The sequence below is a fragment of the Diachasma alloeum genome, unplaced genomic scaffold (genome assembly GCF_001412515.2).
Source record: "Diachasma alloeum isolate Michigan unplaced genomic scaffold, Dall2.0 Dall_scaffold_00604, whole genome shotgun sequence".
Lineage (NCBI taxonomy): Eukaryota > Metazoa > Arthropoda > Insecta > Hymenoptera > Braconidae > Diachasma > Diachasma alloeum.
In genome coordinates, this window is record NW_021680736.1 from 90,870 (window position 1) to 113,373 (window position 22,504).

The 22,504-nt window shown below is 39.2% G+C and overlaps 1 long non-coding RNA gene across 1 annotated transcript; it reads right to left on the reverse strand.

The window, feature by feature from the left end:
- Window positions 1–15,658: 15,658 nt before the first annotated feature.
- Window positions 15,659–20,687, reverse strand: LOC107043604. The gene is made up of 6 exons (XR_001461254.1): window positions 20,612–20,687; window positions 20,275–20,525; window positions 19,767–19,850; window positions 19,053–19,247; window positions 15,837–16,195; window positions 15,659–15,746 (listed from the first exon to the last, which is right to left on the reverse strand). It is a non-coding gene; the product is annotated as an uncharacterized LOC107043604 (long non-coding RNA).
- Between the last annotated feature and the right edge of the window lie 1,817 nt (window positions 20,688–22,504).

A 22,504-nucleotide genomic window follows, 5' to 3' on the forward strand; every position in this document is an offset into this window, starting at 1 on the left:
TGATAATTTCATTCAACAGTCGGATGACTCTGCCGATGATGAATCTGGCTCTGATCGAGTGAGTACGTTAGCAACTGAGAGGACCACTGAAGGTACTCATGAAGATTTCAGGGCCACGGAAGTCCACACATCAACAAATATTAGTGGAGAGGATATAGTCAACAGCAATATTTCCAGTATAAGTGAAGATGTCAATTCTGTTGGCAATGATAAAAAACAAAACACTACTAGAAATGCTATCAAACAGTTGTATACTCTTGCTGATGATGAATCTATTACGGTCCACGGAGATAGATCAAATCCCGCGCCAGCTGCATCTTCCGTAACATCTTCCAAACGTCCTCTTCGACGATCAAAGCCCATTTGTTGTTGAGGTGATCAAATTCTCTACGGAATCAAGGTTTCCCCTTGTTTGGTATGTTTAATTTTATTAGTCTTATTCATGGTGAATTTTATTCCATCCTTGATATCATGAAATAATCAAAAATCATATATTGAACATTCCGTTCTTTATTCTAGAATTGTCGGCAGTTGGTTCATGAGGATGATACATGTTCAATCTTCGTTGCTGGTAAAAAACAAGATCTGAGAGGCAACTACCTATGTTTAATATGTTCTCATCAGAAGAACATTAATGCATTGATCGATTCTCAAAGTCGTGAAAATTGGAGAAACAAAACTGTTTCCTTCGAGTCTAAATCAAAACAAAAATCTAAGGCGTTGGAGACAATTACTCCATCAATTCAAGCCAACAATAAACAAAGATTAAGCTCCATTGAATGAAATAATAAAACAGTTGAAATTATCTGGGCATGTCCTTTCGACGCCTTATTTCAACTTGTTTTATCAGTTTCATTTCATTCGAACTTATTTTTGTGTAATGTTGTTCATGGAAATTCCGAACGAAGCCTGTTTTTTAAGCTCATAAAAGACACTGCCGAGACCCGTGCCATTACGAATAGAACGTTGCAAATGCGATTCGAAAGTCTTCAGCAACATTTTAAGATTGAGAAACATGAATCAAATCCACTGAAGTTGCAACTGAGGTGTCATACTACGATCAGGGACATGTACGTAGAATTGTTTCATGGAATTGCATGTTTCGAAGAAGAGACTCGTGATGAGTCTGACTGCGCTATAATTCGAGAAAAGCACACTCTTTATGCAATTTCACTCGAAACATTCATGACGGCGGATCCTGAGAAAATTGAGCAAGAGATTCTAGTGACAAAATTATGCAAATTTCACTGTGCTTCCGGGAGAACAAGAAGCACGTTACGTGTTCTGGAAGATTTTCTATTCTTTGACCTTTGGTCTGGATTTTAGGAATCAGATAAAGTAATGTTGGGAGAGATTCCAACTGCAATAAAGCTTACGTCCATGGAGGGGAGCGTTCAGCTGATGGGAGTAGTCCACTATGATCCACTATGTGAACGAGGGTATCAATATGGAAAAGGTACTATTTCGAGATGAGCTCTTGGTCATTATATTACATTTTGTTTGCAGCATCACAATTGGCATCGTTATGATGCAAAACGTGATCCTCAATCGCCAAAGACCCGGATTCATCCTGCTCTCATTATGTACGCAATTGTTTAATAATTACAACATTAAGAAATAAACTTCGTTGTTTAAACATTGTTATTGATCTCTAGTTCCTTTTTCTATATCAGAATGCATAATTTGCTATTCAACAATTTCAAAAAGAGATACGAATATCTCGTTATCTTTTAATGAAAATATAAAATCCCTGAAATTTCTTAAAGATTTTTTCGTAGATGTTTACCACGAAATAATACAACAACAATTAATGGAAATGAGGTTATTGATCAGTTCTATAATATAAATTATATAACATTTCTGTAACATAATTATGTTATGTTTCGAAAAATTTATTATGTTTTTCTTCGTGTTCAAAGTGTAAAGTAGAGACATTACTCATTATTTCTTTTCTTCTGAAAATTGAAATTGGTTTATGTGAACATATGAATAACAAGTTGACTTTTTCCTGCCAAGACGCTTAATAAAAAAGCTTCTGAACCTCACTTTTCAGCTAATTCTCGTTTTTGCTCAATTGATTACCGAATGTTTTTTTATTTTCAAGTTATCACGAAAACAAGTGCACTATGACTAGATCGTTGTATTAGCTCTTAAGATTTTCCATAAAAGTGCTGTGTGTTGGCGAAAAATCGACATATTTTCTAATTCTCCTCTTTGGGGTTATTTACCTAGATTATTGGTTTCTATTTCCAACTAAGTCCTTGGCCAGTTCATGAGGGAATTATAGCCTGTGAGCTTTGAGCTGAGTGTTTCTATGTACAGTTTAGAAAAGATTATCAGGGGAAAAAAAGTTGAGTATCAGTATAGTCATTTATGTTTTTAATAGAAAAAAATGAAAGGAAAATATGCAATGGTTTCATGTAGTTTCAGATAAGAAGATAAAAGAGCAATACAAAATAAAGTAATGAACAAGAAGGTGAACTTGCGTGGCTTTATAATTACTTTTTCGTCATGAAATATTTATAATCTTGACACGTCAAAATATTAATTCATGTACGAGTAATTGCGGCGCAAATTGTTAAAACAACCTGTTTAAAGCTGAGTGGATTTTGTGCAAAATATCCTTATTCTTTTTTATGTCTAATTATATGCGCATTATGGAAATTAGTTAACAACTAATGAGAAATGAATGAGTGTCAAAAAAATTTGCTGTTTATAGAGAAAAATTATAATACTAAAGCCATCTTCTTGGCATTACATGTAGAAATACCTATGAAAGTACACACTCCAAAATGAATATGATGATCATTTATTGAAAGCCGTCGAACATGCACTTAAAAATCATTGTCCATATTATTGGAGTAGATGACAAGAACTGGAAGGATTATCTTATCTGCATGACAAAAATGAGTTTTTTCACTACTCCGTATCATCATCCACGTGTTGTTTCGTAGGACATGTGCAGAATATCTCTCATTCATTATTTATTCCAATTTTTGAGATCGAATATCCATTGGCCAAATCTTGGGGGAGTCACAATCTATAATGCCACGCAGATGAAAAATTTCGTTTGTATCGAACCCTTTGATTTTCCGACAAATTTCATTTGTTATGCCCCAAAAGTGGAGCATAATTATCCAACTTATTTCACAATATACCAATATAAGTGGCACACATTGTGAAATACAAATATAATTTTAAGCAATTACTAAACAATTGGGAATATACGTGCAATCATGTATCACGTATATTCGCAAAGTAAGCCAGTGGAACTCGCATCAGCAGTTTCCACTGGGCTCATTCGCATGGTGTTATCATTACACCATGCAGATATGAGGTAATGACCACGACGTCATGGGCTCTCGATCAAATAAATACTCGAGAGACCATTGTCTCGAGGCCAGTAACTCGATTCCTATTGCGGTTCACCTGATACCTTCCGTATCAGTCTGAACACTTGAATGGTATCTAAAAAGTAAGAAATTAAATAAAGAATATTATTATAGTATTCGTTCGCGAGTGTCTTAATCTTCCAAATTACCGAACCCAACCGCTCGGGACTCTAACATTTTGGTGGCAGCGTTATTTATTTTTGGAAGAGGACGGAGGCCTGATCAACCATCGTCTTATAGCGCAGCGACGAAGAAGAAGTAACATTCACAAATCTTTCCACCCGGGGGAAGACTGGCCGTTTCAACGCTTTCATCGAATTTCATTGGGAAATTGAGATGGCGACTTCAGGGAGGGATAATGGAAATCAGGAGGATTCTGAGTTCAACTCCCATACCATGTCAGCTCCTGGCGCAAGGAGGGCCTTGTTTGAGACCAGGGGTGAGGAGGGTAACGTTAATAATGTTAACTTACGTCGGGAATTTGTTCAGTCTGAACATTCTAGCATGCTAGCTGGGAATCATCGGGCGCCTTTGCCGGGCGCCTGTGCCGGTGGGGGTGGATTCAAGNTCAGGGAACCATGATGACTATTCTACACCATCGGGCGCCTTTGCCGGTGGGGGTGGATTCAAGGCAAGTTCAACGCATCATGGCGAAAATGTTCTCCAGGGGTCGAGATTGCGGAATGGTCCAGCCTATGACCGCCTGGTAGGGAGAATTCAGAGTCTCGAGGAGGCAAGGCTCAGGCTCCAGAGGGAAATGGACATCAGGGAGCAAAGAGTCGCCGAGGAGAGACAACGTCGGCTTGAGGCCGAAAAACAGAGGAATGAGTATAGAGGAATGAGTACTCGNAAGTTCAACGCATCATGGCGAAAATGTTCTCCAGGGGTCGAGATTGCGGAATGGTCCAGCCTATGACCGCCTGGTAGGGAGAATTCAGAGTCTCGAGGAGGCAAGGCTCAGGCTCCAGAGGGAAATGGACATCAGGGAGCAAAGGGTCGCCGAGGAGAGACAACGTCGGCTTGAGGCCGAAAAACAGAGGAATGAGTATAGAGTACTCGTAGAAGATGCTTATGAGGAGCAGATGAATCTTCGCAACCGAAGTTCGCATTCGGATCTTTTGGATTTAAAGGGCGCACTATATTTAATAAAAGTCTTTACTGGGGATGGCCTAGATAAATTGGATTGTTTCCTGGATTCCATAGCCAGTGCTAGGAGATTAATTCGTCCAGGGTTGGAAAATCAGCTTTTGGATGGAATTATGGGGAGTAAATTGGAGGGTGCGGCGCATAAACAATTGAAGCATCGCACAGTGAAAACATTCGAGCAATTGAAAAGTGAGTTGGAATCACTTTTTGGGAAGACTCGGAATGTCGTCGGACTACAAGCTGAGTCTAGCAAACTTCAACTGCGCGAGAATGAGGACGTTAGGAAATTCGTCCAACGCACGGAGGAGGTCACGATGGATTATTTAAATGGTCTATTGGTTCTTCATCCGGAGCTCTCGCAGAGGGAAAAGGAAGCAGCTACAAAAGTCTTGGNGTCTATTGGGTCTTCATCCGGAGCTCTCGCAGAGGGAAAAGGAAGCAGCTACAAAAGTCTTGGAAACCATGGCAAAATTGGTGTTTGAACAAGGTTTGCGGGGTCAACTACAAATTTTGGTGAGAGCAAATCATTATAAAACGCCCCATGACTCTTGCACTGGCGCAGTAGATCTGGAAAAAACAATTTCTGGAAATACTAAGGACAAGATTGGAGGGAATTTTGGTCAAAATCGAAATTCTGCTGGAGGCAATAAGGTGTCCATGGGTGGTCAAATCGTCGGAAGCTGTTACTCTTGCGGTCAAACGGGTCATATGGCTAAAAATTGCAGAAATTCGCAGGGGGAGCAACGGAAATCATTGCCAGTCCCGACGGAACGACGGAGCATTAACGCATTTGGCTGTTTGCCACTATTATAAATATGCAGGTCATGATTATGCTGACTGTCATAAATTGAAGAGGAAACTTGGGCTGCCGGAAACGTCAAAAGTGAGTTTTGGGGCAATGAAACAAGCTACTTCTGGTTTTAATAAATTTACGCCCGCAAATAAACAAAGTAATGCACAAAATAATAATGGTGCAAAGGATAAGAATAGTGCGGAGGGGGGAAATAAAACTCTTCCTCTACCAGTTGGCGCTATTCAGATTATGATGGTGCAGACTGGGGTAACCGGAGAAGGTGTCACCGATAAGCGGATGATAGCTCCAGTGCAACCGTCGGAGATTAAAACGCAAATATTATTGCATGCAGAGGAATTAAAACAACCGACGTTGTTTTTGGCAGATTCAGGGGCGAAGGCATCCCTGATTAAAATCAATAAATTGGCATAGAAAGCGGAGATAACACCAGGGCAGCGGCTTTTGAGAGGAATTTCCAATCAAGAGGTTGCCACATTGGGAGAAGCAATTCTTTATCTCGAAATAGGTGAAGAAATTTTGGGACACAGGTTCCAGATGGTTCCAGAGAATTTTCCATGTGTTGGAGGAACTTTAGGGAAAGATTTTCTGGGTTCTTCAAGTTTGAAGGTGGAAACAGTTCACGGAGAATCTCTAAAAATTAATGGTCATCGATTTGATTTGTTCGATGACAAAGAGCCTTCAAAATTGGGGGCTAGAATGGAGACGTTGGTTCGAGTACCGACGTGCAGTAAAGGGACAGGGATTGTCTCCAAAATGGAATTAAAAAAGGGCATTTTTATCGGAGAATGCTTGACTGAGGCTATCGATGGTTACGTAACGGTGTGTGTAATCAACACCAACGATACGAACGAGTTCGTCGACTTGCCATCGGTCGTGTTGCAAGAGCTAGCGACTGAGGTGGATATCATGACATTGCAGAATTCGTATAAATGCGAAGTTAAGCATAGAATAAAATTATTGCATGAAAATTTACGCCTTGAACATCTCAACCTAGAAGAACGGGACAACCTCGTGGGAATTTTGGAGAAATTCAATTCCATTGTGCAGTTGCCGGGGGATGCTCCAGGGGTGACTGATCACCTGGAACACGAAATTTCTTTACAGCCAGGGACTGCTCCAATTAATGTTCGGCCCCACCGATTGCCTCAAGCACAGGAGGGAGAGGTCGATAGGCAGATAAAAGAAATGCTGCGAAATCAAGTGATCCGACCAAGCAGAAGTCAATGGAACGCGCCATTATTGGTCGTTCCGAAGAAAATGGATGCTTCAGGAAAAATTAAATTTCGCGNGGAGAGGTCGATAGGCAGATAAAAGAAATGCTGCGAAATCAAGTGATCCGACCAAGCAGAAGTCAATGGAACGCGCCATTATTGGTCGTTCCGAAGAAAATGGATGCTTCAGGAAAAATTAAATTTCGCGTTAAAGAGACAAATCTGCGACTTCAGCCAGATAAGTGCAATTTTCTCAGAAGAGAAGTTGTTTATCTAGGCCATGTAATTACTGCTGAAGGGATTAAGGCTGATCCGAGCAAAATTGAGGCAGTAGAAAATTTCCCAGACCCACAAAATAGGAAAGAAATCATGTCTTTTCTTGGTTTAGCCGGGTACTATCGGAAGTTCATAAAGGGTTTTTCGGGAATTGCTAAACCTCTGACTGAGCTTCTGAGAAAAGATGTTTCGTGGACCTGGGGGGATAGGGAGAAAACAGCAGTTAAAATTTTGAAAAAAGCTCTAACAACAGCACCGATCCTTCAATATCCTGATTTTGAGAGGACTTTCATTTTGACGACGGATGCTTCAAAAATGGCCGTAGGCGCTGTACTTTCTCAGGGAGAAATTGGCAAGGATTTGCCGATTGCTTACGCCAGCAGAACCCTAAAACCAGTGGAACAGGGTTGGAGCACGACAGAGAGAGAATTGTATGCTGTTGTTTGGGGGGTTAAACATTTTCGGCCTTATCTTTACGGTCGGAAATTCATCGTTGTGACGGACCACAGACCCTTGAGATGGATCTTCAACGTAAAGGCTTTGGAATCGAAATTAATGCGTTGGAGAATAAAATTGGAGGAGTACGACTATGAGGTCATTTACAAGGCCAGAAAATTAAATACCAACGCCGATGCACTTAGTCGTATCAACGTGGTAACCCGAGCCCAGGCGCAATCAGAGACGAGCATAGGGGGGAACGCGTTCAACGATGGTGAAATTATCACACCAACTGACGAAGAGATAATGAGTATTCTTCAAGAATACCACGACACGCCGATTGCTGGACATCCCGGGGCAAAACGGATGTATGCGAAATTACGTCAGAGGTACCAATGGAAAGGGATGAAAACAGATGTCGAGAAATTCGTGGCCACGTGTGAGGAATGCCAGTTGAACAAACTGGGAAAAGCAACAAAGGTGCCAATGGTTATTGGAGAGAGTCCAGAGGAGGCCTTTGAAAAATGTGCAATGGACATTGTTGGTCCATTACCGGTCACGGAAGCTGGGAATAAATATATTCTGACTTTTCAAGATGCTTTGACGAAATTTAGCAGGGCAATTCCAATTCCAGACCAAGAAGCCAATACAATTGGTCGTGCTTTTGTAGAGAAAATTGTGTGTGAGTATGGCACACCACGAAAACTGCTTACCGACAAAGGCCCAAACTTTGTTGGGGAAATTTTTAAAAATGTGTGCAAATTACTGAGAATAAAGAAAATTCAGACTACAGCGTATCATCCTCAGACAAACGGGATTGTCGAGAGATCTCATCGCACTCTAGCTGAATATTTGAGAAGTTTCATTGTGGATGATCAGACAGATTGGGACACATGGTTGCCGTATGCAATGTTCGCATATAATACAACTCCTCATACGGTGACTAAAATGACGCCGTTTGAGCTGATGTTTGGTAGACGTGCTGAATTACCGACAGCCGTCAAACAACCCCCACGTTTGACATACTGCTATGATGATTTTGCACAAGAGCTTCGGGAAAGATTACGAGCAGCACACCAGGAAGCGAAGGAGAAACTCGACGCAGGCAAAGAAAAATCGAAAATTCAGTATGACAAAGATGCTGACGAAGTGGAATTCTGCGTTGGAGACAAAGTACTGCTGAAAAATGATGTTCTGCGACGGGGACGATCGAAGAAATTATCGCAACCATGGATTGGACCTTATGAAGTGGTCGAGAAAAATTCCGAAATGAACTATACCATCAGATATGGTAATAAAAAGAAAACGCAAAGGGTTCACGTCAATAGGCTGCGTCCATTTATAGTTGCATTACTATATGGACCCCAGCCTTGGAATAAAATTGAATTTGGACAAATCTCAGAAGGAATAAGGGTTTTTATTTTTGTGGGAAAAATAAACTTACAATTTATTTTCATGGAAATAATAAACTCATTATTCAAAGTCGTCGCCCAGGGGTCGTCCAAAAGTGAGATCGAGGTAGCGGCAATGCCATTCCCATCCCAAGTAGAAATTTGTGGGAGCAGAAAAGATGTAATCTCGGCAGTGCGGACACATAGTCTCCGACCGGGTCAGCCATTGAGGTACGTGACAGGGCTGTGGAGCGGGAGTCTCTCCGAAGAGAAGACGGAGGTTGAAGATATCTACTACGTCATCTCCGATAACTGGCAAGTTCCACAGGGCGTTCAGATCCTCCCGTCTACGACTCCTTACACGTGCCACGAAAGCTCGGTACCCATGGTGTACGTATCCATGGCGATATGGATAGGAGTTCACCTGCAACAAACAGGAAATTTGGAGTTAAAACACCAGAATTTAGGAGGAATTTTCGAGGAAATTTTTGGAAGTCGAAATAGACTTACCAAAAAAGAAAACATGAATGCGTCAGTAGCATGGCGACAATACGGATGTCCTCGATATTTTCCGGAGATAGATCTGGCACGAGTGGTGCGACCCCTCAAGATCCAAGTTCGAGGGTTAGACTGCTCTCGTCGAGATGACACGGAAACCTTAGATGTTGGGGCCGCAGCAGCTGGGGGAAATGGATCGCAGCTATTCCTTGAGGTGGAGGCATGAGGAGGGCAGTCACGGGAGAAGTATTCTCCAATAACACCACAGTGGAAACAGGCCAATGGGCAGTTACAAGCAAAATGCCCGAACTTGTTGCACTTGAAACACCTCTTGAAATCCATTTTTGGAGTTTTCTTGTTGACTTCTTTAATCAAAGTCGCGGAGAGAACTGTGAGAACTTTGAGGCACAACGCACTTTTATTATCGATGGTGCATCGTCGGCAAAGATGGCTGCCATCGGGTGATCGAGAGAGTCCACGTCGTTTGATTCCAACGTGTCGACCAGGTTCAAAAACCTGTGGTTTTGCGAAACTCGCAAAATCAGCGATTTTATTACTCATGCTGGGTAGCATGGTGGCTAAAGTACGGGGGGAGGAGTTGCATGTGATCGAAAAGTTCGTTCACACACCTGGAATTTATTTTGAACCAATTGGGAAATTATTCCTAAGTACCCAAGTTTGGTCCATAGCGGCTAGGACGGATGTTTCACCATGGCTGGCAAGGGCGGATCAACTCCAGCAGCATTTGAATCACACAAAAGGGCTGTGTGAAAGAGCAGGTCCATCGGGAACAAACTTCCGACTCGTCGTGGACCAATGGATCAGCGAGTTCGCGGAGACAAGAGAGGTTATCGTTGGATTATTGGGGTTGAACGATGCAAATAAGAAACGTCGAGGCCTTATCGATGGGTTGGGCACTGTTGACAAGTCCCGGTTCGGAACTATGGATGCACAGGATGCTCACGAAATATTTGAGAGGCTTGCGCATCTGGAGAATGGAGTTAAGGGGGCTTTGGAAAGTTCCAGGAAACAAATGGAAATCGTGAACTCAACGCTCTTCCAGTTGGGTCACACGGAGGAGGAAGAATGAGGATATTTTGCTGAAGTCAATGCGGCTAATAGAAGGAGAGAATTCACAGGCGGCTTATAGACAGAATATAGATGAGCATCTGTTAGTCCTAGAAGCAATTTACAGAGGAGTTAGGGAAGATGCAGAGAAGATAAAGAAACTTTTAACGGGTTCCAAAGGGATATTATTCGATACCGGAGTTTTCACGGAATCTAGCCTAGTTGCTTATCTCCGTACTGCCAAACTACCGAAGGGATTGAGTTTTCCCTTCGAGATAGTAATTGGAGGAATGTACAGATTGCAACAGGTTTCAACCACCAGTGTTTCCGCCTTCGGTACGGAAATTCTCACGTTGACGGAGGTACCACTGGTCGACTCTCAAGTGTTCGACGTTATGCTGACGCATGGGATTCCAGTACGGTCATCGAACGAGTCTCACTCATACGTGGAGACAACGAGTGAACTTCTGGTAATGCATGGGCCGACTAGGGCATCGAATAGGTTAAAAGAAAATTGTAAAAATGAAATGTATCGTACCAGTAATAATATCTCAATCATGTAGACTTGGAGGAGAAAATTATCAACTGATAATTTTCTTACCCCTAGAAGGGAGGGATGTTATGCCCCAAAAGTGGAGCATAATTATCCAACTTATTTCACAATATGCCAATATAAGTGGCACACATTGTGAAATACAAATATAATATTAAGCAATTACTAAACAATTGGGAATATACGTGCAATCATGTATCACGTATATTCGCAATTAAAAGTAAGCCAGTAGAACTCGCATCAGCAGTTTCCACTGGGCTCATTCGCATGGTGTTATCATTACACCATGCAGATATGAGGTAATGACCACGACGTCATGGGCTCTCGATCAAATAAATACTCGAGAGACCATTGTCTCGAGGCCAGTAACTCGATTCCTATTGCGGTTCACCTGATACCTTCCGTATCAGTCTGAACACTTGAATGGTATCTAAAAAGTAAGAAATTAAATAAAGAATATTATTATAGTATTCGTTCGCGAGTGTCTTAATCTTCCAAATTACCGAACCCAACCGCTCGGGAGTCTAACACATTTAGCTTTATCTTCTGCTGTTCTTCTCGATCAAGAATAATTTCAACGAAAACCAATGGAGCTTTGATGCTTATTGTAGAGATGACTTCTCTCGAGCATGATTGCGATGTGCACTTGATGAGCTCTGCTGGTTTACTATCTACTAGGGATAAACAATCAGAGTCAACTCGTATCAGATTATCGAGAGATATTCTCAATACAAACAATGGCTCTGTAATTTGTGAACAATTCCTATCGCAAACTAAAATTCTTTCAAGGAGAGACAGATTTTCCATTAATTTCTCACAAAGTTCTCCAGCATCAGATCTAGAGTCCATGGTGAAACAATTCACTTCTGGGTGACCACGAGTTTCATCGAAAAAAGATGGAGCTAAACATGATAGCTCTTCGTGTATGTACTTTGAATAATTCCTTTTGACTTATAAACGTGGAGAATCATTCTCAAAAAGGCACTATTCTCTTCATTTTTCTCCAGGTATCGAAACAAATCAGGCAAGTCGAAAACCATTGTTAGCATCACGTGGAACAAAGCATCGAACATATCCGTATTTATCAAGCTAATGCGCTTTTCTTTTATACGAAAGGCTCGCAATGATGGATCATTCCCCGCTTTCAATACTGGGATTGTATCCAATGTTCTCTTCGGAGTGAAAAAAATTGGTGGATAAGTCTCTTTCAAGTATGAGCAAGGTTTCTTCCCTTTTATCTTCCCAGAATCTTGTAAAACATCTTACTCTTGATCGTTGGAGGTCAATCGCGTTGTTGCTGTCTCCCTTCTATGGCAAGCACTGCATAGACGTTTCTCTCCACAACCTTCTTCATCGCCAATTGAAATAGAACACGGTGGTATGACGTGGACAGGATGAGCGCATGTCTATAAAATGAAGAGTTAATAAAGTATCGTCATGACGATGCACAATACTAATTTAAAAAAAAAATATTCAAACAATTTAAGTAGCATTTGAATTTAATAACTGTATCATTTCTTTCTATTACGATCAATATTTCATCTCGATTCGGTTCATTTTTCCAATACGAAATTTCAATACATGAAAAATATACAGGTGGATGTTTTTGCGTCAACACATCATGATTATTCTCTAACTAAGTAAATCAATCGACAATTTTTCAGTGGAAAATTCAGACATAGTTTCTGAGGTATTTCATTCACAGTTGGATGATTTTTCCCCCTAGTCACCATTTTCAATATTCTAAGAGACTTGTGATATTCTCATCGATAGTTCTTGGCATAAACAACTACTAAGTACAATGATTACATAAAAGTAAATTAAGACGTATAGTATTCGATTACACTCAGTTCTATTATGAAGTGGAATTGGAATAAACATTTCGAAAGGATAGTGAATTTCTAATAACGTCCTCAGTTGCAATACAAAACTAAGCAAAGCAAGGTACTAAGTGAGTTTGAAGGAATCAATCACGTCGGTATTAAACACGTGACTGTAACTTGGTGATGTTTAGAATGAATCCTAAGTGACATTTGTGCATTCCACTTGGCAAATTTCCTGCTGCACATATTGTACACTCTTCGCCATTTACATTAGCAGTTTTTTCTGGGAATATTGGAGAACTGTGATATTTTGGCTCTTCAGCAATGAATCCTATGTCATTATGCATGAAGTCATCAATCTTCTCTCCTTGTTGCACGTAATTTGACTCTGGTACTTTGGAATGACCATCCAAAATTTCGCCGTTGTTGTGTCGTCCTTTCATGTACTCATCCATCTTATGAGTTGCAATCTTAGACACTGCATCTAGATAATCTTTATGAAGAGCAACGAAATAGTCGGGTCTTGGAGATTTCACTTGAGCTAGAAGGAATGTTTTAATTGTATTAAAATTGCTCTCAACTTCAGCAGTTGAGGCTGGAATTCTGCCAAATCCAAACAGATTTTGAACAATGCAACTCCATAACGGTAGCCATTTCATATCTTTGAGAAGCTTTCTGGCGAAATCTAGGCAATAGAGCTCATTCCTAGTCATTCCTGGTGTAAGTTCAATCTCTTCAAAAACTGCAGTGTTAATTTTCAGGCCCCAATCTGTCCATAAACTAGGCTGAACATGCCTGAATCATATATTTGACGCCGTTAGATCCTCAGAATTTATATTGTTTTTGTTTAATGGAAGATCCGAGCTTTCGATTTGATTCTCAGTGAAAATGTTTTCCATTTTTTCTCTTGCTTCATAGTACAATGAAGGGTTCTCCTCCTCCGTCAAACCACACGTCGGGCTCTGTGAGATAATGAGGAGATTCCTAATAATAATCTCACCATCGCTTTTGCTCCGCGCTATTATTAATTGTCCAATACCTGCTTTGTAATACTTAGCCACAGATTTATCGGAACAGATCTACATAAGTTTTCAGAAAGTGTGCTACATCAATCCTAATATAGCAGGGTGGAAGTGGGTCTGTATTACAGATGGTAAAAAGAGCATTGGCATAGCTATTGACGGTCTTATGACCAGTGAAGGCCCGAACACACCCAACAAGCAGTCCCAACCCCTCATCCGTGGTAACTTTTTTAGGAAATGGTAATTTTGATGTTTCGAGCCACTCGCTTAACCACTCATCAATAGTCACAGCACTCTGAGATTCTGTTAACATTTGCCCTAAGGCAATGCCCTAAGACATTTGCCCTAAGGCCCACTTGGTGTTCGAGTCACTGCCGAAAAAAGATGGATTGGTCCAGTGTAACGTGTGTCCACTTTTCGGAACGTACGAGTTACTCCCGATGAAGTATCAATCTTGAGAAATAAATGGCTTCCACTAGCTACCCGGCGATGAACGTTTCGTTGCAATTGAGTGACATAATTGACATAGAAAGGGTCTGATCTAAGGGTGAATATTTCATTCTCCATCTTTTGCGACTTTAATAACTGCAAAGCTTTGATAGGATCGGCATGTAAACGGTTTGCTGCCAGTATTTCGTGTTTAATCATCCGTAACACTGGTGACGATGGGAGTTGTGGCGGCTCAGGGTCATCGTCATCCATAAGTTGATTGACCATTTGCATTCTGAGCACATGGGGAACCATGTGTTTTAATCTTTCACCAAATTCTTTCCGTATTTCTGCTCGCACTGGACGTTTGCCTCGAACGCTCAACTACCAAAGCTTAGAATTTCGATAGAGGAATGGCAACAGTGAATTCAGTAGATTCTTGAAAAATTTTACTGCCTTCAACTTTTTTACGTGGTTGGGAATTCACGAGTTCTTCTGGAAGGTTTAGAACTTCATCGGGTTCTTGGTACTCTTGATAGCTGGGATACAAGTGAGCATGCACATTGTCTTCATTGCGTGCAACATGAGTGTAGAGCGAGTCTGCACTTTTATTTTGTCCCAACCGCTCCAGTTTTTGAGCTATTTTCACCCATGATTACCAGATGTTCGTGGTGTGACTTGACCTGTACGTTCATCGATGATTTCATCCTTGTGTTTCATTAATAAATGCAAGATTTTATCCTGATTATAAAGACGTTTAGGACCTCGCCGACGTTCAACGGGTATTTCCTCTTCAACGTTAGACTTCCGCTCCTCCATGACGGTTTAATTAAAACTAATTCACTTGACCATTTATCTGAGACAAAAAGACGAACAGGGGATGGAAACTCAATGTAAATGCCTATACCTGGTTATTTGGCTATCGGGTCTCTAGGGGGCACCAACTTACTGACAAAAAATCCTAGAATTCGGTGCTAAACGCTGTTGGTGCTCTACTTTTTAGTTATATCCCTAACGAAATCATAATAATAATAAAATGACTAATTTTTTGGACGTGCAGTAAATTATTGATAGAATAATCAAACAAAATATAATTGATGGACGGAGGAAAAGAGAAATATATCAATTATTTTTCCTCAGTCTTGTTGATATTATGAGAAGCAAATGACCAAATGAAATGTCATACTTATACCTTTCTGTTTTTAGAAATAATCCTCAATAAATCTGAATTACATGCAATGATTATCGTTTTGGTATTAATGACATCTTTATGGTTTTTTTTCCTATAATTCCTATGTAGAGGACGCCCAAAATCGACGAATTTCAATTGTCGTTTGTGGAAATTTATGTAATTTCATACAATTTATTCATTATTCTCTATATATAGTCGAATAATGGAAGCAGAATCAATTATCATTCTGCTGAATGTTATCCTTGAAAAAATTGTTTATTTCTATGGGGATGGTGTGAAAAAGCGAGGTATCAGGAGGATCATATGTAGGAAGAGAATATTTCAGTTTATTAATAAATAAATGCAGTTCATTAATCATTTTTTAATTGTTTTATCATTTATTTGATTATTTAATATTACTTAATACAGAGATAAAAACGTTGTGAGAGGATATATGGGCCTTAAGGGGTGAAATATCACTGTTGGTCATCAGCCCCCATAAATTTTTTTCCATCTGTAATTAAATGATGAATTAAGTGATTAGAAATTGTATGAAGTGATTTCGAATGATTTGAAGAATGATTGTTCCAAATTCCAATTTTACCGTTTCCAATCATAACTTCACATTTGGTGGAACGTCTATTGTACTTGGTTTAAATTTTCTCTGGCATCACGATCACGACAACAACTCGTTCTTCATCGAGGGGTTCAATTTTCCATAGATGCACTGGACAATCCCCTGAAGGTTGTCCACTGATATAGAGCTGATGTGCTGTTTTCACCTTCCGAGATTCTATTTCTGATATTGTGACGGATGTGTCCACTTGGGGCTGGGATTACGAGGGCTCTTGTCATTGGGGTTGATTGAATTGGACCTCTTGACTTAACCTGAATTGTGATAGTTGATGGTGCTCTTATCACAGCTGGGGATATAATTGTTTCGTTAGATCCCCCAATGCTAATCTGTAAAATATATTAAATTTCCAATTACAATCAGTCAAATAAATTGATGTTAAAAATTGAGGGAATGAATAATTTTGTTTATTTTTTCAAATAAAAAAAGATCACTATATTATCATTGGAGTAAGTCAATGGACATGATCACGTGACAATTGATGTTTTATCGGCATTCCTGTTATTCTAGGGTAGCTGGGTGATAAGAGTCAATAATTACACTGGTAAGTAAGTTAATTGAATGTTCTTGACTATTTTGCTTCACAAAAATTATTGATAATTTTGTATTTATCCAACTCTTATATGCTATAATGTCATTTGATTTTCTGCAATTTTCTCCTATCAATTTATGGACATTTCATGTACTATTGCTTGTCTCTACTTTTGTCTTTTATACTTTTTATTTGATATAGATCGACAATTAAAAGGATGGAATTAACCGAAAATGAGAACGCCTTATTGGCACAAATCATAGTAGATTAAATGGGACCTTACGAAGAGAAGAGTGAAAATCAAATCAACGATTTGCTAAAAAAAGGATGCTTTTTGGTAGTGCGTTGAAGTTTAATTCTGTAGTGAAGTGGTAAAACGAGGTAAGTGCATAAAATGAAATTTTACAGGGGAGCAAAAAAACGGCTGTCATCGATAGTGGGAAATTTAGTACAAATGACGTCGAATCTTTATTCTACTGTTCTTGAACTTTTTACCCTATTATTATAAAATTGCGGAATTAATCCTTTATGCAGTTTAAAGTAGTTACCTCCAAATTTTAATTCTGTGTGGAGAGTCAAGTTGACTTAACTCGTTGGGTCATCACAAAAAAAAGAGGTATGTTGACTCAGCACATGAAGTATGTAAATTTCACTAAGGGTCAAACGTTATGAGGGTCAGTAAGAGGAGAGTCAGACGTTACGAGGGTCACTAATCGCAGGGTCAAGCGTCACGAGGGTTACTAAGGGGAGGGTCAAACCTCACGAGGATCACGAGGGTCAAAGGTCACGGCGGTCAATAGAGGGAGAGTCAAACGTCACGAGAGTCACTAGGGGGAGGATCAAACGTCACGAGGGTCACTAAGGGGAGGGTCAAACCTCACGAGGGTCACGAGGGTCAAAGGTCACGGCGATCACTAGAGGGAGAGTCAAACGTCACGAGGGTCACTAGAGGGAGGGTCAAACGTCACAAGGGTCATTAGAGGGAGAGTCAAACGTCACGAGGGTCACTAGGGGGGGAGTCAAACGCCATGAGGGCCATTAGGGGGAGGGTCAAAAGTCACTAGGGTCACTAGGGAGAGGGTCAAATTAGGGTCTGGAGTTGACCTTTACCTTCTTTCCCTCATGAGGAAATCCATCCGTGGCTTTTTCTGTTTGGAAAACTTGAAAAACTATTTTTCTCTATTTTTCCAGATTTTTTGGTGACCAAATTTAAAGATGTTTTGCCTTTTTTTTTCTTTTTTCAATAATTCAAGTTCTACCAATCCGATTTTAATATTCTTATAGAATGTAAAAATACAAAATTTTGACGCTTAATAAATCAAAATCGGATGGATAAAACTTGAATTATTGAGAAAAGAAAACTAAGAAAAAAGAAAGAAAAATAATATCTTCATATAAGGCCACCTACAAAATCTGGAAAAATGAAGAAAAATACTTTTTCAAGTACCCCAAACGTAGAAGAAGCTACTATGGATTTCCCCATGAACTCCTGACCCTTATTTGACCCTGCCCCTAGCGACCTTTGTGACGTTTGACCCTCCCCCTAATGACCCTCCCCCTAGTGACTCTCGTGACGTTTGACCNCCCCCCCCCTAATGACCCTCGTGACGTTTGACTCTCCCCTTAGTGACCCTTGTGACGTTAGACCCTCTCCCTCTAATGACCCTCGTGACCCTCGTGAGGTTTGACCCTCCCCTTAGTAACCCTCGTGACGCTTGCCCCTCTCTTTAGTGACCCTCGTAACGTGTGACTCTACCCCTAGGGAAATTTACATACTTCATGTGCTAAGTCAACATCTCTTTTTTTTTGTGATAACCCAACGAGTTAGGTCAACTTGACTCTCCAGACAGAATTAAAATTTGGAGGTAACTACTTAAAACTGCATAAAGGATTAATTCCGCAATTTTATAATTTTATATAATTTTATAATTTATGGCATAAGAATCTGAGATAAAATCAGAAAGTCTACTTGTGGTGAAAAATTGATAAAATAATTCAAAAGATACGATTTTTGAAGATTACGATCATTTTTCATGAAAAATTTATTTAAAATAGGAGTGTTCCACCCTGCAATGTTTTTTTTGGAAATCCTAACAAATTTATTAACATTCAGAATTTCACCACCAATCGATTTCATGCCTAAAAATAAGGTTTCCGAAAGTTTAAACAATTTTAATTATTCATTTGCAAGAAGGCAATGTTTGAAAGAATAATAATTATTTACAAAATGTAATTTAACTGAAACTGAATATCCATGTTTTTTTTTAAATTTTCACACGTAATTTGATTGAAACATTAATTCGTTGAAAATGCCTGAATGTATAATGTGATCTGTATAAAACTGGAACAAGTACTTAAATATATCCTCAAATTTACTGTGTGGTGTACTGGGGAGATACTGGACCAGTAAAATTTTTGGTGCAACCCAATAAATTTACTGGACAGATAAATTTTAACAGTCGGTTAGTCTCACAGGCTGTTAAATTGGCCTAACAGGGCTTGGAGGGGTTGGTGCAATCGGGCCTTAGTGAAATTTTAAAATCGACAATCTTTGGATAATGCTCATAAGAATTCACGTTTTGAACAATCAAACAAAATAGATTGCTAAATAAAAATCGTAATAAAAAAAATGAAAAAATAAAAAATTCTTCTACCATAGGATACATTGTCACTCAGGACTCGTTTCGATACCGCTGGCTTTTAAGCATTGTCATGTGAGCATCTTGGTTGATCATCGACTAGGGCCCTGACTGGTGCTGTCTCCACGAGGATATCACCTGATGATACCAGAGATGTGTGGACAGGCACATCGTTTACAATCGCAATATTAATTAGTGGAGGGATATTTTCTGTAATTAAAAGACAGAACGAATGAGGACAAAAGGATTGACTGCAAACTGTGGATGATAGGAGAATGATGATAAAATATCCATGATTGAATTAATCTTCGCAACATTAGACCAATTTTGACTCACAAAATGAGGTACATATAACGTGGATGAAGAATCACTCAAGGGTTATGAGTATAATAAAGGTTTCAATGACGAGAAATTACCAGAGTCATCAATACGTTTAATTTCAACGTTCGATGGTGGCTGGTTGCAAGGAGTACATTGAATTGTTTGTGCATCTCTTGACACTTCAAGTTTTGCCTTTGGTAATGGTGTTGGAGTTTCTCTTGAACGTTTGGAATTAATTAATGGGGAAGAGAAAAACAAAATTAGTGAGTTTCAATGCAATCACGTGTGTTTGATAGTCCAACAACAATAGTTCTATGAGCTATAAACACTTGCAGAATAATTAAAAAGAACAAGTTCTATCTGCTGAATAGTGGAATTTCTCATGCCAAGAGGTTTCATCATAGTTACCTGATGATTTTTTGATTTTATTGAGATGTACTTCTCCTGCATAGAGCGCCCTCGAATCTTCCACAGGTATGGAAACTCTTTTGGCTAGAAAATTTAAATAAGATTATATATAACGCAGGTATCAATAATTCTAACGTGAAAAGAATGTTCACGATTTGCTTTCTGGAGTATGTTCAACTCAAGAATGAATTTCTCTAAATTTTTCTAAAATTTTATTGGTGTCCCTTGTAATTGAGTTGCATTTCTTAAAATTTTGTTGAAGTCACTACCCCGTGCTACCAGCTCCTTAATAAATAAAAACATAAACCATTCCCTTAATTAGAAATTTGTTTTGTTTTGATTACTCGAATTATTAATTTGGTGACACCCATCGATGGATTTGTAAAATCAGGAAATGAATCATCACACAAGAATGATAAGAAAAAGAAATTATTTGAATTTTGAATCTTCTGTGAAGAAACATTAGCCCACAATAGCTCATCTGGATAAAAATTTGTGCATAATCTACCTTCTGTGGGGAGGAGAGTATTCTTGACTGTTTGAGGATATGGGAAATTTTGCAAAAGCTCATCGTCAAGAGGAACAATTTGTGAATGAAACACAGATGGTACAGCTGTATCCTTCAATTTCTTCTTGGATGGATTTCGAAACTGATCAACAGTGAAATTACATCCACATACATAACGTATTTTGTTGAGTCTTTCCACTGATAAATTCCTTAACTCTTTTACTCCTATTCTCCGTACCCACTCCTTACACCTAAAGCAAAACACAAAATGCTAAAATAAAAACTGAGTCTTTTCAGAAATCGGGAAATTTTTGTCATTATTAAACAAATTAATTACCAATCCAATTGTTTTGGGAAGCTCGCAAAAATACAGTGTTTATTCTTATGGTGAAAGTGTCCGCAATACGGGATCANTATGGGACCACACCTGGAATTTCTTGGCATCTGCACAGAATGAAAAATGATGAGCTAGCAATATCGAAATTGAAGATAACCTAACTTCTAACAGTTGTGCAGAGGAGCACGCATTATCAAGGAAATTCGTAATACTAGACAACAATATATATATTTATATATTACTATCATATATGTAAAATAGAAATTGTAAGAATATTAACTATCAACTATCCACATTATCATTAAAGAAAAACAAGCCAGAAACTTTTGTGAAAAAGTTCAGAAATTTCCATAAGATAAATTGTAATAACACTCAATGATACAACGCCTCAAAATAATCACTCAGTCCTTTCACCTCTATAAACTCACTATTTAGTTTTGTATTAATCACCTTTAATAATTGTTAATTATTCACGTAGCAAAAATTGTCACTCGAGGTAAACAACAACGGAACAATATGGCGTCTGGAATAGCGTCAAACAATATGGCGGCGGGGTCAGGATTACCATGAAAAATAAATGAAATTCAGTTGGCAAACGTGAGAAAACCCGTTTGCCAAATAAAAGTGGAGGGGGAAGGCTGAGTTTCCATCCCCTGAAGACGAACTCAAAAAAGGGTGTTGCCTCAAGGCAAGGTTAATCATGAATGACAATCAATCGACAGAACAGAGTGCAAAATGTTAACCCCACTTCTAGAGGACATCGTAGCCCCTACGGACGAATTTCGAACTACAGGCAGCAACCATGCGCATTGAGTAGAGGCCCATCGAGTTGGGAATCTTGTGTAGAGAACTAGTTACGATTCGGGTCCCTAGACACTTAGTCACGTTCCCTAGATTTTAGCGGCCATTTTTGAATATGAAATTACTATTTCAGAGAGGTACAGTGAGGTTTTGACTAAAAAATGAAAAATTAGAAAAACTTTCTCACAGTCTTTGTAATTGAAACTGTATTGGAAAACTATGAATATATTAGAACATTTTCGGTGGAATTCTACAGTCGTTTTTTGCCCTTATAGTACTGAAAAAAGTGCGGAAGAAAAGAAAAAAAAAGATGGGACTTTTCTGTCTGAATTTTTGTCTGGAAATTTTTTCTATTCAACTCATCATTTTCTAAGTTGTTTTTTGCTGCATTTTCTCGTATTTTGCATTACACGAAACGAGTGGAAAAGAACTTCATAAACTCATGCCTGAACATTCTTATAGAAAAAAATCATGAGAAAATTCCTACAAGAAAATCAAGGTCTATTGACTTCATTTATCTAATTTCCGATTGAATGCGCACAAAACATTGGCTAAAATTTCAATAGAATGCTTATAGAGTTGCAATAAAAATTTGACTAAAGTCTTGATGAAAGTGTAAAGTTTTTATAATGAACTTGTTCAACAACAAGTATTTAAACAGCAGTTGTTGACACGGTTGACCGCGAGAAAAGTTCTGAGCGTTGAGCCACTTCTCAACTTTGAATACAGGCTAGTGCTGTTGTGTAGGGCGCCATGCGTATAGGCGTATAGCCTATACGGAGGGGCGATGCACGACTTGAACATGGGTGTAACGCGAACCTGAGGTTCAGGTGTTCCGAGTGCGTTAACCGAGCCTCGTCTGAATTGCCGGGCAGATTCCTAAGCAGGACTGTATAATTACATGAAATAATGAATAATTTGATATAAAGGAGCATTGTAATTTCAAATAATGCGCAGTTATTGATTGGAAACCGATTCCGAAAAATATCCGAAATCATTTTACCCTCTCACGGCATCGCAAAACGTTAAATGTTGTTGTTTCCGTCAATGAGTACCCTCTCATTGATGGAAACCCTTGTAACGTGACATTTT